The sequence below is a fragment of the Hyperolius riggenbachi genome, chromosome 12, assembly GCF_040937935.1.
Source record: "Hyperolius riggenbachi isolate aHypRig1 chromosome 12, aHypRig1.pri, whole genome shotgun sequence".
Taxonomy (NCBI): domain Eukaryota; kingdom Metazoa; phylum Chordata; class Amphibia; order Anura; family Hyperoliidae; genus Hyperolius; species Hyperolius riggenbachi.
In genome coordinates, this window is record NC_090657.1 from 19,875,572 (window position 1) to 19,893,792 (window position 18,221).

Here is an 18,221-nt window from a genome sequence, read left to right on the forward strand (position 1 = left end):
CACACTTCTGTTGCGCCACTCTGCAGTCTGCTTACATTTGTATACAATCTTCAAGTTTAAGAAGGGTACATTAGTTGAAATAGTTACACTACAATATATATGTTACTGCAAGGCACTAATGACACTTTCTCTTAAGGGGCTATGGCAGCCGATTGGCCCATGTGGTAAAGCAAGGTGTAAAAAACAAAGTACACCTAGCAGAGGATGGTTTCAATCCATCAACACTTCCACTGCACCACTCTGCTGCCACACAGTGAATGCTTCGTTGTAGGAAAAAGTGGTGTTAAACTTCTTGGACTAGACTTACTTCCTCCCTCCAAAAGACACACATACATCCCCATAAAATCATTTAGCAGCAACTGCATACACAGTCTCTGGCGCAATCATCACATTCGGCTACTTAAGGTATGTAAAATGTAGTGTAATTTTTTGGGTGTTCTTACAGGCACTTTGATTGATTCAGGGAAGTCTTCTTCCCTTTCACCAATTATGGCTCTGCGGGTTCTGACGTAAGTGTATGGGAGGGGGGGGAGGAGTGCGATCGCTCTCAGATGGTAGCAGCGAAGTGGGAAGACATTTTAAAACTTTTCAAAACAAGAACAAAATAGTTACGTTAGGGACTCAGCTTTTTTTAATATGTTTGTTATGAGGGTATATTACTGTTACTTTAGTAAATAAGGTCTTGCGATTGTTGACCACATAGAAAAAAAACCAATACAGGAAAAAATACACATTTTCAAATAATATATTGTCGCCATACATTGTACTAGTAACAATTTAAATGTTGTGACAGCCAGGACTAACGGGAAAATACGGGCTGGTTCAGACGGACGCTTGCGGAGCGTTTAACGCAAGCGTTCGGAATGTCGCGGTAAACGCTCCCATTCAAGTGAATGGGAGCATTTACACTGAGCTTTTGTGCGCGTTTACACAATTGCAGCGTTTGGGTCCCGATTTTCGCTAGCGTTCGAGCTGCCCCTGGAAGCGACATGTAGCTTCCAGGGGGTGGCCAACCGCAATGGCTAATGTTCCCCTAGAAGAAGAAAAAATGCGACCGCATTGGAACGCGACGCAAAGGCTACTGAAAGCCTGAACGCGCAGCCGCCGCAACGCCCTCAAACGCGACGCCACACAGACGTCCATCTGAACCATCCCTAAAATGGGTGGGTTTTATTTAAAGTAGCAGTGCTTAATTTAAAACTATAGGAAACGGAGAAATAGTGTTTATTAGAAATAGTGTTTATGTACATATAAACGTAATTCCTGAAAGCACGTATTGCTGACAAAAAGCCTAATTTGTGGCGAAAAAAACAAGGTATAGCTCATTTTGTTGTGTTGTGATAAGTAGTAATACAGTAATTGATTTCAATAATTTTTATTAAAGAATTTCAATTGTATATAAACAGTCACATTATGACAATAAATGATTGGTAATGCAGTTGACAGTATATCAAATGAGTTTACAATTAAGGCTTACAACTTTCATTATAAGTGATTAAAGCTTTATGTATCTTACATGTATGATATATTGGAGTGAGTAGTGATATACCATGTAGTCCACATAGTATTTACAATGATATTGATAAGGTTTTTGTGTGTAATTCTTTGATTGATTCTGTTAAAGTTTGTTCATATGTAGAACAATCCTGTGTGGTAGGTTGGGTTGTATTCTATGTCTTCCAGGTTCTGGATTGGGTAGTTGAAACTTCCAAGCCTGTACCTTGAACCTAATACTTATTAAATTAGAACTTGAGTTGAACTTGGTTGTCTGAAAAATGGGGGAATGAGACCACCCTACAGAGATTTCAGACAATCCATTGTTCTGATTTGTGGGAAAGGGTAGGTATGGCACAAGCTCTGAAATAGTCTGGTCTTTAGTTGGAATCCGGAGAGGTCATAGATAGATTTCAGAGTATACCTATGTATAGGTCAGGAGAGTTGTGGAGTATTATGAATTACTTTGTATTTTTATTTTCATTATGGGTGGTAATTATTTTGTTGCATTAGTGGTCGTTAAGTATTAATAACTAAACTGGAGTGATTTAGCTAAAAGTAGCCAAATCTACCAGTCTATAACAACTAGTACAATTAGACGAGTGACCGTATGCGTTAGACAGTAACAGTAACAGTTAAACAATAAACAATAAAACAGTAACAGTATCATTCCCAGGAATCATATATATATTGTGTGTTGAACTCTCGGATAGGTAATAGTATCCACAGGTTAACAGACATATGTCTCAAGATATTCATTGCAGTATAATTATAATATCTGTTTATGTTGATCTCTCTGTTGTATGTTTATTCCTTAGTAAGAGGACTTCGTAGATTCTCCAGAGTGTGAGATGTGGTTAAAGGATATTAGAGTATTAGAACATGTTAGAACTCGCTCAGGGTTGTCACAGGGTATATGATGGACCATAGACCTGCTCTTCCCAGAAACGACTGAACATTGCCATTCCTGATGGCCCATGACTTTTCGGCCAGTAAGTTGGCTTCAACAGTTTTTAATATTTCGTCAATCTTAGGTACATTTGTGGATTTCCAATTACTAGCAATTAGGTGTCTAGTGGTGATAAAAATATGATTCATTATTAATCGTTCTTTGGGGGGCAGGTCCATAGTTCCAAGGTGTAAGAGGGACATAGAAGGGGGTATAGTTTCAAAAGATACTGGGAGTTTTTTAAAGCAAGATTCTATGTCTTTCCACATTCTTTTAAGTTTGGGGCAACTCCAAAAAATATGTAGAAGAGAACCATTTTCATTACATCCTCTCCAACAGAGGGGGGAGGCTTTATGATCGAACTTACTAATCTTTTCTGGTGACATATACCATTTCCACACACATTTAAGGAAGCTTTCCTGGTGATTCGTGCAGTGTGAGGATTTCCTTAATGATTGGTAGGCTAGTTCCCAGGCTTCCTGATTGATTTCTGTTTTTAGAAGCTCTTGCCAAGCTTTAAGTTGCCAAGTAGGTGCTTCATCTTTAAGTTCTAATGTTGTTTTATATATAGTGGATGTGCCTTTCAGGTTTGTTTTTTCAGGTAGTATTAGTTTTTTAATTTTTGGTGGGATGGTTATTGGAGTTAGAGGGTGTCTGGCTAGGAATCTGTGTATTTTACGATAGATTGGTTCATCAGTTTTGGGAATATTATATAATTCAGTCAAATTTTCAAATGATCTAATTTTAGAATCTACAAGCAGGTCCTTTATATCCATAATGCCGCAGGAAGTCCAGTTTTCGATTGTTGAGTTTATATCCTTAATAACAGCATTGAGTGTTGCCAAAGGAGTAGGTATCTCAACCGCTAGAGTATCTTTTTTATATATTTTCAGTAATATTTTCCAGATTCTGAGCATGTTGGCTGAAACTGGGTTCTTTGTATTTTGTTTGACCTTCCAAACTAGTCTGGACATAAGAAACAGCTTGTAGGATTCAGTAGCTAATTGTTCCTCTTCAATGTTGTACCACTGTTTTGAGGAGTCCCCTGACCAAACCGTTCTGGATTGTTCTATTATGATTGCTTGATAATATTTCTCTAGGTCTGGGGCACCAAAACCAAGATTGGAGATAGGGAGTGTTAATATTTTGTTTGAGAATCTTGAATGTTTGTTTAACAGGATGAATTTGTTAAGTAATTTTTGTAGGCTGGTAAGAAATTGTTGGGGGATTCTAATGGGTAGGTTTCTAAATAAATAGAGGAGTTGTGGGAGTATCATCATCTTAAAGGCGTTTATGCGGCCTATCCAGGAAAATTCTAATTTATCAAGATTTTCAAGCTGTGATTTTAGTTTGGATAGCCAAGGTTGGTAATTTTCCTTAAATAGTTGGGTTACTGAGGAGGTGATCTGGATGCCCAGATATTTTACAGATTTATCTGTCCAGGAGAATTGGCATCGCTGTTTTAGTTTGTCTATCGTGGCTTTTGGTACATGACAGGGGAGGATAATTGTTTTTGTATGGTTCAATTTGTAATATGAGATCTTTGAGAAGTGTTCTAATTCCTTATTTAAATTGGGGAGGGAAGTGAGGGGTTTCTGTAAATAAAGAAGTATATCATCGGCGTATAGGCCTAATTTAGTGTTTGATGATTTAAGGGGTATACCATGGATTAAGGGATTATCTCTTATTTTTTGAGCTAAAGGTTCCAATGTTAAGATGAAAATGAGAGGTGAGAGGGGACAACCTTGGCGAGTTCCATTAGTGATATTGAAGGAAGAAGAAGTGGAGCCTGAGGAAGATACTCTTGCAGATGGTTGACCATACAATGCAGATATAGCTTTGTGTAAAAAGTCTGACATTCCAAATTTTGACAAAACTTTCGAGATATATACCCAATTGACTCTGTCGAACGCCTTCTCAGCGTCTAAGGAGACGAAGAGAGTAGGCGTCCGACAGAGTCTAAGTTCATGCAACAAAGCAAGTACCTTCCTAGTGCCGTCATTAGTCGATCTCCCCTTAACAAATACCACTTGATCAGGGTGGATTAACTGTGGAATCAGGGGGGCCAGCCTATTCGCAATGACTCTAGCATAAATCTTGATGTCGGTGTTAAGGAGCGATATAGGTCTGTAGTTCCCTGGGTCCGTAGGGTCTTTCCCGGCTTTGGGTATTGTAGTTATTATGGCTGAAAGGTTTTCTTTGGGGAAGGCACCAAGGGTTGCTACCTCGTTGAACATTTCCGTAAGTGGTTTAATTAAAATGTCACTAAATTTTTGGTAGTATGCATTAGTGAAGCCATCAACCCCTGGTGCCTTATCCTTTTTTAAAGTTTTAATGGCAAGTTGTACTTCCTGCTGGTGGAAGGGCACTCCTGTATGTTGTTTTTCAAATTCAGATAAGGCTGGTAGTTTTACTTTTTTCAAGTACTTATCAATTTCCTTTGGGGAAGGGACATGAGTGTTTGGATCTGATTGGAGATTATATAAGGTCTCATAATATGAGGCGAGGGCTTCCACTATATCTTGTGGGTGGTATACTAAATTCTTAGTTTGGGGGTGTTTAATTTTTATAATGCGTTGGTATATTCTACGGCCTTTAATCTTTCTTGCCATGGCTTTGCCCGCTTTATTCCTTTCATAGTAGGAGGTTTCTTTTAGTCTTATTTGCCATTTGTCGTAGTATGTGTATAAACATTCTGCCAATTCCTGGCGGGTATGTTCTAAGATTGGAATTAGATCTGTTTTATTTTTTGTAAAAATTTCGGCTTCTAAAGATTTGATTTTATTAAGTAATTTGTCTGTTTTTTCCCTGTATTTTTTCTTTTGTATGGCGCTATGTTTAATGAAAACTCCTCTTATGAAAGCTTTAAGAGCATTCCAAAGAATTGATCTGGAGATTTGTTGTGTGTCATTGAATTTAAAGTATTCTAGAAGTTCTGTTTTTATTTGGGGGAAAGAGTGTTCAGAGTTTAGTATATAGTTATTTATTCTCCAATTCTTATACAGTTGGGTGGTATTTTGAAGCTGAATTTTCGTAAATATAGGGGAGTGGTCTGACCAGACTCTAGGGCCAATGTTAATGTTTACTATTAGGGGTAAAGAGAACCTATCCACCAGACAGTAGTCAATTCTAGAGAAAGTTTTGTGTACTGGGGAGTAGTAGGTGTACGTTTTCTCTGTAGAATGATGGCATCTCCAGACATCATATAGCTCAGCTTTGGTCAAAGTGGGTTGGATTGATGTGGGGGGTCTTTTTCGGCTGGAAGTGCAGTCTGATTGGATATCTACCACTGCGTTGAGGTCTCCTGATATGAACAGGTGGCCTTTCTTAAATTGGTTGATTTTTGCCAGTTTTTTGTTTAAGTAGTTTACCTGGTGTGTATTAGGTGCGTAAATGTTGGCTATAGTTACATCTTGTGAGTTGATTTTGCCGACTATAACCACCATTCTGCCGTCATTTGCGGAGAAAGTCTTTTCGACTTGTAGGCCTACTGAGTCTTTCACCGCAATGAGGACTCCACATTTTTTATTTTTAACAAGATTAGAGTGATAGATTTGGCTAAATTGGTATAGTTTCAGTTTTTGTGCTCCTTGTTCATTTAGATGGGTTTCTTGTAAACACAATATGTCTATACGTTCTTCCTTGACCAACTTTTGTAGCGGATATCTCTTTCTATGAGAATTTAGGCCTCTTACGTTTAGGGAAAGTAGATTTAGATCATGTGCCATGACTAAATAGTTTTAGCTTTATAAAATACATGATAAGAGACATGAGAAACCTGTGTGTAACATAATTACTTACTATTTCAAAAGTTATGCGTAGATATTTCCTTTTTAGAAAAATCCCTGGGAAGGAGAGAAGGTTCCAGACTGACATCTTAAAGTCATCTGACAAAGAACTAAAGTCCATATTTAAACCTGTGGATTTAAAGAGTGAGGTCAACGAGAAAAAGAATAGAATAACAATAACAATAACAGTAGCATTAGTGACAGCAGGGTCATTCATAATGACTCTGTCACACAACGAAAGTTCAGGATTGGATCAAAGAAGGTTGGTAACAATGACCACAATGTGATCTTGATCCGAAAACCGTATGCCTTAGGGAATGGTACTTCGTTCCCTAGGGAGAGGGTTTCTTGTGGGGAAAAAAGTTTGTGGCTAAATACCCATTCTTCTAAGAAACTGAGGTAGCCTCAGCCGAGTTGTCTTCTTCTGTTGGGTTTGGTGGTGGCAAAGTAGTATCCATCTCTTGTTGTTTCTCAATCCTAGTGGGTTGTTTTGGAGAGACTAGTTGTTTGGATAAGGAAACCTGATAGATTGGTTTATCCCTCCTAGGATCTCTTGGTATAAAGATAGGAATGTTCCATTTTTCCAGGAGGCTATAGGCTTCCTTTGGGCTTTTAGCGGCATAAGTCACACCGTTGTCCGAGATCAGAAGTTTCGGTGGGAATCCCCAAGAATAATCGATCTTCCTGTGTCTGAGAGTGGTGGTGATCTCTGCGTATTGTCTTCTCGCATGTAGGGTTGCCTGGGAGAGGTCCTGGTAGAGAGCCAGGTCTTGGTATGGCCGGGGGAGTTTCTTCCCTCCCCTAGTCGCGGAGAGTAGCATATCCTTAGCGTGAAAGAAATGGATGCGTGTGATCACATCACGAGGTAGATGTTTAGGGAGATGAGAAGGTTTGGGAAGTCTGTGGGCTCTGTCCACTGTGAGCTCGCTTTCAGTTAAAGTTGGAAAAGTTGTTTTCAAGATGTCCTTCACATAGTCTTTGAGGTCATTAGTACTCACAGATTCTGGAACCCCTCTTATCTTTATGTTGTTTCTCCTATTTCTATCCTCGTTATCTGATACTTTTTCTTTCATCCATTTGTTTTGTGTTATGAGGTTTCTTTGTGAGTCAACTAACTCGTTATGAGCTATGGTCATTTCCTCTATGCGTCTTTCTAATTTGGAGATTCTGTTGTCGGTTATCTCTTCCAGTTGGGTGACGTGGTTAAAGAGTGCCTGCATGTCTCTTTTTGAATCTGCTCTGAAGGAGAGTAAAATGTCCTTGAGAAATTGCTGGGAGATGGGCTGGTCCGTTATTGGGAATGATTCAAGGGGATCTAATGTGTCAGTAGCAGAAGCTGGGTAGAAGGAGGGTCTGGGTAGGAGTTGACTGTTCCTTCCTGCTTGTTTGTGTACTTGTGCATCTGTATGCGTATTTCCATACACCTGTGCCTCTGTATGCGGATCTCCATACGCCTGGGCATCTGTATGCGGATTTCTGTACGCATGGGAATGCAGTGGAGCATGCGGATTTTCGTTCGCATGGGGGCCGGGATGCGGATTTATGTACGCGTGGGTTCCCATAGGGTTTGCATTGGGATGCGGATTTTTGTACGCATGCGTTCCCGTTAGCAGCTTACCGGCTTCCTGGTTCTCTGGGTCGGCCAGTTGCGCTACTGTGTGTCCCGGCTTCAGTGGGCTCCGCTCGCGGCTCTTCTTGGACGGCTGTTGCCGCTGATGTTCTTCCTCATCGCTGTCCTCCTCATAAATCGCCTGGTGGCCCCTGGGGTATGATGTAGATAGAGGGGCAAAGCGATTTCTCTGCTGTAGAGGAGATGGAGTGTGCAGGGGAGAAGGGGTCCTGGCCTGCTGGGGAAAGCGGTGGCCATCTTGCTTTTCTGCAGGGTAGTAATCTGTTAGTCTTCTAAGGGCTGGAGAGCTGTATTTCTTCCCAGATTTCACCTTCCTCCACTGGTATTCCTCCTCAGTGAGTTCAGCCATCATTCTGTGTTAAGTTAGAGGCTTCTCAGACTGCTTTTAGCCGCTTACCAGGGTATTCCAACAGAGAGCTCTGGTCTCAGGCAGCCATTCAGCTCAGCAGCTAGCCACGCCCCCGTAATACAGTAATTGGTGAATGAATGGGAGAAGGTGAAAATTGCTCTGGTCCATAAGGGCAAAAACACCTTAGTGATGAGTTAACAAGCTGATACATTACATGACCACAGTTCTGGAGGTATGTTTACCTTTCAGAGACAACAAAGAAAAACGTTCTCCTGTTTTAATGTTTCGCATAGCATTTTAGTAAGAGGGCTTTTGGGTCATTATCATACCCTTACACACTGGTTCACTAAGAGCTTGCTGCCTGGGGATTAGTGATGGGTCGTTCGCGAACGAGCCGGCTCTAAGAGGCGGCTCTTTGCTGTGAACGACAAGAGCCGGCTCTCAGTTTTAAAAGAGCCAATGCCTCAGCCGCCCCACGCAGCTCTGCTTTGCTGTGTAATAAAGGGCGCTGAGGCATGCTGGGAGATGTAGTCCTGTAGTTGCAGCTTGTAGGATTGTATGGGGCGGAGCAGAGCAGTAGCAAGAGGGAATGCCCCAGTCAGTGAAGCAGTCTGGAGTTGTCATGGAGATGGGGGCGGGGCTTTTACTCCGATTCTGAGTGGTGTCCAGTGATATTTAATGAAGAGCCGTAAGTGCCGGATCTTTAATGGGAGCCGATTCAGAAGAGCCGATTCTCTGAGAAGAGCCGGAATTCCCATCCCATCCCATCCCATCCCATCCCATCCCATCCCATCCCATCCCATCCCATCCCATCCCATCCCATGGGCAGCACGGTGACGTAGTGGTTAGCTCTCTCGCCTTGCAGCGCTGGGTCCCTGGTTCGATCCCAGCCAGGACACTATTATCTGCAAAGAGTTTGTATGTTCTCTCCGTGTCTGCGTGGGTTTCCTCCGGGCACGCCGGTTTCCTCCCACATTCCAAAAACATACGGATAAGTTAATTGGCTCCCTCTAACAAAATCGGCCCTAGACTACAGTACTTACACTACATAATATAGACATATGGCAATGGTAGGGATTAGATTGTGAGCTCCTTTGAGGGACAGTTGGTGACAAGATATATATATATATACACATTGTACAGCGCTGCGTAAAATGTTGGGGCTATATAAATAATAATATTAATAATTAATCACTACTGTACTGGGGATAGGCAATCTATACTCCTTTGTAGCATACATGTTATGAGTTAAACCACAAGTATCAATGTCAAATATCTTATTTTTACAGTAGATAAGAAGCAATCACTCAGCTTGTGTTTCCCTTCTCCAGCTCTTACAAGTAAGAGTGGAACAGTCCTCAATAGTTGGCAGTAGTGTTGTCCGGATCATGAACGATTCGGATCTTTGATCCGAATCTATTTTATGAGTCGATCATCCGAATCATCAAAATGAGTGATTCGGATCGCAAAAGGGGCGGGGCCAGGAGCGACACGCCCCCTCTCAGCGGGCAGCGGGGTCCTGGAAGCAGAGTAGAGATGGATCGCGCAGTTGAATGGGAGGCAGCCTTGCAGGGACAGGTAGATGAGAGAGAGGAGACATGGGTGCCAGATATGTGTAGAGCACACATACTGGCTATAACGTGCTGCCCATTACAGGCTGTCTGTTCCGTAGTGCTGCACAGTGAACACATTGGAAGCTTTTGGCTCAGCACAGCTCAGTAACTTTGCAGACAGTGTGATTGAAAGGCAATATAATCCTCCTGCACTCGGCACTAAACAGCTGCACTTATCTTCTGGGAATGCTTTCTTTCACTGTGCGACCTTTTCTTTCAAAGTGTACAGATGAGCATATAGGTGAAATATATGTAAAGCATATGATTGCTGCATGTGGGTATTGTGTGCAAACATTTCTGCTCTCTGCTCGTCCCTCCTCCCTTCTCTGTCCACTCCCTGCCCTCTGTCCATCTTCTCCCCTTCTCTGTGTGTCCACCCCCCTCCCCTTCTCCTGTCCACAGACCTGTCCTGCTGTTCATTTCACCCCCGAATGCTTCCAGTAGTAAAATGATCCGAGATTTGAATCAAAGATCCGGATCTCTTCAATGATCCGATTCGAATCATCCGGATCATTGAAAAGATCCGAACTTCCCATCTCTAGTTGGCAGCAGCTACCAATACAAGCAGCATTACCAACCCCCTTCCTGCTCAGAGGGAAACACTGAAGCTCCTCATTGTGATTGGCAAGTTTGTACACTTTAGAGCACATCTCCACAGACAAACTCTATAGAAATGATCCCTGAAAGTATAGTCTTAACTTCACTCTGCAATGACTAGAGACCACATCCTACAGCGATCCTATCCACATTGTGCTGACAAAACCTCACATGAGCCAAAAACCGAATAGGTTTCTTACAGGATACTGAAAGCAGCACACAAATATTCTAGGACGCAGCAACACACTTCCTAGAATATATTTTTTTAAACTTTCTACCTGGAAGTACATAGCGTACCCTTACCCATAATGCTCCAGCCTTTCTTATTTACATGTGTGCCGCCCTGCAGCCAATTAGAAAGGATACAGTCAGAAGTCTGCATATGCAAATGTGACCTCCCACAGGAAACTTCATTCACTTTCACATTGTACAGCCTATTGCTGTGTGACTACACAGTGTAACATGTTCTTAAAGGGAAGGTTCAGGGAGGGTGGGTAAAAAATAAAAATCAAATTCCACTTACCTGGGGCTTCCTCCAGCCCGTGGCAGGCAGGAGGTGCCCTCGCCGCCGCTCCGCAGGCTCCCGGTGGTCTCCGGTGGCGCGCCCGACCTGGCCAGGCCGGCTGCCAGGTCGGGCTCTTCTGCGCTCCAAGGCCCGGAACTTCATTTTTTTCCTAGTTTTTCCCTATAAAATGCATAAAAACGTAATTCCTGAAAGCACGTATTGCTGACAAAAAGCCTAATTTGTGGCGAAAAAAACAAGGTATAGCTCATTTTGTTGTGTTGTGATAAGTAGTAATATAGTAATTGGTGAATGAATGGGAGAAGTTGAACATTGCTCTGGTCCATAAGGGCAAAAACACCTTAGTGATGAAGTAGTTAACAAGCTGACACATTACATTACAGCAGATCTGGAGGTGTGTTTACCTTTCAGAGACAACAAAAAACATTCTTCTGTTTTAAAGGGGTTCTGTGGGGCTTCCTGAGGAGAAAAACTGCCACTTACCTGGGGCTTCTATCAGCCCCCTGCAGTGGTAATGTCCCACGCCGTCCTGCTCCCATCTGCCGATCCCCGCAGCCGGCACCGGGCTATTATTCGTCTGTCACACAGACGAATAATGCGCGTTGCCGTGCCTCCGCTCGCGTCATCTGAGGCTTACTGCGCAGGCGCAGTACAACGGAGCCTTGTACTGCGCTTGCGCAGTAAGCTTCCGATGACGCAGGCGGAAGCGAGCGGGTGCACGGCCACTGCAGCGCAGCCGCAGTTCGATCCCATGCCACTTAGACCGGGGCCAGCGGCGGAGAACAGCAGATGGGAAGAGGACGGCGTGGGACATTACCGCTGCACGGTCCTGATAGGAGCCCAAGGTAAGGGTCTGTTTTCTTCCTCAGAAACCCCTAACAGAACCCCTTTAATGTTTCGCATAGTAAGAGGGCTATTTGGTCTTTATTATAGGCTCCTAGGAGATCTGGTTCACCAAGAGCTTGCTGGGAATGGGCAATCTATACTCATTTGAAGCATACATGTTATCATGTAATCAGTTACACTATAAGTATCATCATCAATTATCTTATTTTTACAGTAGTTAACAACCAATCACTCAGTTTGTGTTTCCCTCCTCCAGCTCTTACAAGTAAGAGTGGAACAGTCCTCAATAGCTGGCAGCAGCTACCAATACAAGCAGCACTACCAGCCCCCTTCCTGCTCAGAGGGAATCACTGAAGCTCCTCATCGTGATTGGCAAGTTTGTACACTTTAGAGCACATCTCCACAGACAAAATCTATAGAAATGATCCCTGAAAGTATAGTCTTACCTTCACTCTGCAATGACTAGAGACCACAGCCTACGGGGGTCCTATCCACATTGTGCTGACAAAACCTCACATGAGCCATAAACCAAATAGGTTTCTTACAGGATACTGAAAGCAGCACACAAATATTCTAGGACGCAGCAACACATTTTCTAGAATATATTTTTTCAAAACGTTCTGCCTGGAAGGACGTAGCGTACCCTTACCCATAATGCTCCAGCCTTTCTTATTTACATGTGTGCCGCCCTGCAGCCAATTAGAAAGGACTTCATATGCAAATGTGACCTCCCACAGGAAACTCCATTCGCTTTCACATTGTATAGCCTATCACTGTGTGACTACACAGTGTAACATGTTCTTAGTCATTGGCCACCATTCACTAACCTCTTGCTAGTGATAATAAGGCAAAATAAAACATCACAAGTGATCAGGAAGAGAGAGGGTGAAACAAACGATCAGGATGAGGAGAGGAAACTCTATATCAGGAAGAGAGAGGGGGGAAAACAAACGATCAGGAAGAGAGAGGGGGAAAACAAACGATCAGGAAAAGAGAGGGGGAAACAAATGATCAGGAAGAGAGAGGGGAAAACAAACGATCAGGAAGAGAGAGGGGAAAACAAACGATCAGGAAGAGAGAGGGGGAAAACAAATGATCAGGAAGAGAGAGGGGGAAAACAAACGATCACAAATAGAGTGGGGGAAAACAAACGATCAGGAAGACAGAGGGGGAAACAAATGATCAGGAAGAGAGAGGGGGAAAACAAACGATCAGGAAGACAGAGGGGGAAAACAAATGATCAGGAAGAGAGAGGGGGAAAACAAATGATCAGGAAGAGAGAGGGAGAAAACAAATGATCAGGAAGAGAAAGGGGAAAACAAACGATCAGGAAGAGAGAGGGAAAAACAAACGATCAGGAAGAGAGAGGGGGAAAACAAATGATCAGGAAGAGAGAGGGGGAAAACAAATGATCAGGAAGAGAGAGGGGGAAACAAATGGTCAGGAAGAGAGAGAGGAAAACAAATGATCAGGAAGAGAGAGGGGGAAAACAAATGATCAGGAAGAGAGAGGCGGAAAACAAACGATCAGGAAGACAGACAGGGAAAACAAATGATCAGGAAGAGAGAGGGGGAAAACAAACAATCAGGAAAAGAGAGGGGGGGAACAAATGATCAGGAAGAGAGAGGGGGAAAACAAATGATCAGGAAGAGAGAGGGAGAAAATAAATGATCAGGAAGAGAGAGGGGGAAAACAAATGATCAGGAAGAGAGAGGGAGAAAATAAATCATCAGGAAGACAGAGGGGGAAAACAAATGATCAGGAAGAGAGAGGGGAAAACAAATGATCAGGAAGAGAGAGGGGGAAAACAAATGATCAGGAAGACAGAGGGGGAAAACAAATGATCAGGAAGAGAGAGGGCGAAAACAAATGATCAGGAAGAGAGAGGGGGAAAACAAATGATCAGGAAGAGAGAGGGGAAAACAAATGATCAGGAAGAGAGAGGGGGAAAACAAATGATCAGGAAAAGAGAGGGGGAAAACAAACGATCAGGAAGACAGAGGGGGAAACAAATGATCAGGAAGAGAGAGAGGGGGGAAAACAAATGATCAGGAAGAGAGAGGGGGAAAACAAATGATCAGGAAGAGAGAGGGAGAAATCAAATGATCAGGAAGAGAGAGGGAGAAAACAAATGATCAGGAAGAGAGAGGGAGAAAACAAATGATCAGGAAGAGAGAGGGAGAAAACAAATGATCAGGAAGAGAGAGGGGGAAAACAAACGATCAGGAAGAGAGGGGGAAAACAAATGATCAGGAAGAGAGAGGGGGAAAACAAATGATCAGGAAGAGAGAGGGGAAAACAAATGATCAGGAAGAGAGAGGGGGAAAACAAATGATCAGGAAGAGATAGGGGGAAAACAAATGATCAGGAAGAGAGAGGGGAAAACAAACGATCAGGAAGAGAGAGGGGGAAAACAAATGATCAGGAAGAGATAGGGGGAAAACAAATGATCAGGAAGAGAGAGGGAGAAAACAAATGATCAGGAAGAGAGAGGGGGAAAACAAATGATCAGGAAGAGAGAGGGGAAAACAAATGATCAGGAAGAGAGAGGGGGAAAACAAATGATCAGGAAGAGATAGGGGGAAAACAAATGATCAGGAAGAGAGAGGGGAAAACAAACGATCAGGAAGAGAGAGGGGAAAACAAATGATCAGGAAGAGAGAGGGGGAAAACAAATGATCAGGAAGAGATAGGGGGAAAACAAACGATCAGGAAGAGAGAGGGGAAAACAAACGATCAGGAAGAGAGAGGGAAAAACAAACGATCAGGAAGAGAGAGGGGGAAAACAAATGATCAGGAAGAGAGAGGGAGAAAACAAATGATCAGGAAGAGAGAGGGGAAAACAAATGATCAGGAAGAGAGAGGGGGAAAACAAATGATCAGGAAGAGAGAGGGGGAAACAAATGAGCAGGAAGAGAGAGGGGGAAAACAAATGATCAGGAAGAGAGAGGGGAAAACAAATGATCAGGAAGAGAGAGGGGGAAAACAAATGATCAGGAAGAGAGAGGGAGAAAACAAATGATCAGGAAGAGAGAGGGGAAAACAAATGATCAGGAAGAGAGAGGGGAAAACAAATGATCAGGAAGAGAGAGGGGGGAAACAAATGATAAGGAAGAGAGAGGGGGAAAACAAATGATCAGGAAGAGAGAGGGGGAAAACAAATGATCAGGAAGAGAGAGGGAAAAACAAACGATCAGGAAGAGAGAGGGGGGAACAAATGATCAGGAAGAGAGAGGGAGAAAACAAATGATCAGGAAGAGAGAGGGAGAAAACAAATGATCAGGAAGAGAGAGGGGGGAAACAAATGATCAGGAAGAGAGAGGGAGAAAACAAACGATCAGGAAGAGAGAGGGGGAAAACAAATAATCAGGAAGAGAGAGGGGAAAACAAATGATCAGGAAGAGAGAGGGGAAAACAAATGATCAGGAAGAGGGGGAAAAGGGGGGGGGGGGAGAGGGAGAAGAAAAATCTGATGTCTCTCTTTCTCCCTGCATGACCACTGTGTGTATTTCTGTGTAGTTGTGTGATTTTTATCAAATATTTTGTGAACGGTTGATATACAAAGCCTGCTACAGCATGGAATACTAAAATTACGAACATGTGAGGTAAATACCTCATAAGTGTTAATTCACAAAGAATAACACACACTGTAAAACAAATAAAACAAATGAGATGTTTAGTATTTTAGCTCCAGTCTGGAGCTGTCCGTAAGGTAAACAGCCATTGAGAAGTCATTCAGAAGGTTAGAGAAGGGAGGAAACCGAGCAGAGAAAAAAGGTGAAAACTATTCAGGTAAATAAGTTAATAAATACATTAGGCCTCATGCACAACAGTGCGGTACTGTTCCATGCGCGAGGAGCACATGGCAATTTTATTATTGCTAACCTAGGGGGAGCACCGCATGTTAACCCTTCAGCACTGTGGCGTTTTCACCCCGCATTATTATAGCAATGCACGCATTAACCCGGTAACGCCCGGAACACTAAACGATTACTTGTGGTGCTCTCCTGGTGTTAGCAATGGTACACTTACCATGTGCTTCCTACGCACAGCAACTGTACCGCACTGTTGTGCATCAGGCCCTAATTTCCCAAGTATTGTATGGCACAAATCCACAATATAATGGTGCAGTAATTAACCCTTTTCCCTGCCAGCCGATTTGTCCTAAACACGAACATCTACTGCCAAGCAGTTTAGACATTTTGCACTTATTAGGATTTCTTAGGATTTTTGACAAGAAACCCTGGCCTACATGAAATAGGACATATTATATATTGTTTTTTATGTAATCAAATGCGCTTGAACACTTACACAACATTTCAGACTTTTTCTGGAGATATAACAAAATTTGTGAGTGAAAGTGGTTAATAAAAGTGAAATAAAAAAATATTTTTCTTTTGTGTTTTTTTTTTGTGACATAAGAAGTACATTTACTGACAAAAATGTTACTGCTTGTAAAAGCCCTGATTCTGCTGAATCCAGCGATACCAGATATGTATTGGGTTCCCACTTTTCCTGTCCACAATACACCCCAATAATAAAACAGCATTTTTAAGACCAGCTTTGAGCTGCTGGAAACTTACTTGACACATGCAGTGGAACAGATTCCCCTGCAAGCTCTCAGTAACCCAGGACTAGTCCTACCAGTGTGCTGAATGACAGACCGTAGCAGACACAGACAGCCAATAGGAAGAGCCTCTCTGTCCTGCTAATCATTTAATAGGTCCCCATAGCTTTCATGTGGGACTTCACATGTATGAAATGATACATTTGCTGGAGAAGACTACAGGAAGATATGCTTCCCTGTATCCCTTTAGAGGTGCAGGGAAAGGACTCCTATACACACAGAATCAGAGGACTGTTGAAGGCAGGCCATCTATGTTGGTTTTTTTTTTTAATACACTGTTACAGAGGCTGAATGTGAGGATTACAGCTAGTGTTGGGCGAACAGTGTTCGCCACTGTTCGGGTTCTGCAGAACATCACCCTGTTCGGGTGATGTTCGAGTTCGGCCGAACACCTGATGGTGCTCGGCCAAACCGTTCGGCCACATGGCCGAACTAAGAGCGCATGGCCGAACGTTCCCCGAACGTTCGGCTAGCGCTGTGATTGGCCGAACGGGTCACGTGGTTCGGACCCCGAACGCGCTCTGATTGGCCGAACGGTCACGTGGTTCGGGTAAATAAATACCCGAACCACGTCATATCTCCGCCATTTGTCTGTGGGTTTAGCTTTGGGTAGGCAGGCAGGGTAGTTCGCGCTCCAGCCACGCTAGCCAGGGTCCCCCCAGTCATTGTGTGTCGCTGCTGGGAACAGTAGTACACCGCTCGCTCAGCCACACTATATAGCATTGTGTGTACTGCCACTGTGTACCTCGCTCAGCCACGCTATATATAGCATTGTTTACTGCCACTGTGTGTACACGGCTCAGCCAGACTATATAGCATTGTGTGTACTGCCACTCTGTATACACCGCTCAGCCAGACTATATAGCATTGTGTGTACTGCCACTGTGTGTACACCGCTCAGCCAGACTATATAGCATTGTGTGTACTGCCACTGTGTGTACACCGCTCAGCCAGACTATATAGCATTGTGTGTACTGCCACTCTGTGTACACCGCTCAGCCAGACTATATAGCATTGTGTGTACTGCCACTCTGTGTACACCGCTCAGCCAGACTATATAGCATTGTTTACTGCCACTCTGTATACACCGCTCAGCCAGACTATATAGCATTGTGTACACCGCTCAGCCAGACTATATAGCATTGTGTGTACTGCCACTCTGTGTACACCGCTCAGCCAGACTATATAGCATTGTGTGTACTGCCACTGTGTGTACACCGCTCAGCCAGACTATATAGCATTGTGTGTACTTCCACTCTGTGTACACCGCTCAGCCAGACTATATAGCATTGTGTACACCGCTCAGCCAGACTATATAGCATTGTTTACTGCCACTCTGTGTACACCGCTCAGCCAGACTATATAGCATTGTGTGTTCTGCCACTCTGTGTACACCGCTCAGCCAGACTATATAGCATTGTGTACACCGCTCAGCCAGATTATATAGCATTGTGTGTACTGCCACTGTGTGTACACCGCTCAGCCAGACTATATAGCATTGTGTGTACTGCCACTGTGTGTACACCGCTCAGCCAGACTATATAGCATTGTGTGTACTGCCACTCTGTGTACACCGCTCAGCCAGACTATATAGCATTGTGTGTACTGCCACTCTGTGTACACCGCTCAGCCAGACTATATAGCATTGTGTGTACTGCCACTCTGTGTACACCGCTCAGCCAGACTATATAGCATTGTTTACTGCCACTCTGTATACACCGCTCAGCCAGACTATAGAGCATTGTGTACACCGCTCAGCCAGACTATATAGCATTGTTTACTGCCACTCTGTGTACACCGCTCAG

At 43.3% G+C, this 18,221-nt stretch overlaps 1 non-coding gene and 1 pseudogene across 1 annotated transcript; both read right to left on the reverse strand.

Annotated features, from left to right (window-relative positions):
• Nucleotides 1-10,332: 10,332 nt before the first annotated feature.
• LOC137542600 (small nucleolar RNA U3) lies at nt 10,333-10,519 on the reverse strand (annotated as a pseudogene).
• Nucleotides 10,520-12,016: 1,497 nt separating this feature from the next.
• LOC137542684 (small nucleolar RNA U3) lies at nt 12,017-12,233 on the reverse strand. Its single transcript, XR_011025541.1, has one exon. It is a non-coding gene; the product is annotated as a small nucleolar RNA U3 (small nucleolar RNA).
• Between the last annotated feature and the right edge of the window lie 5,988 nt (nt 12,234-18,221).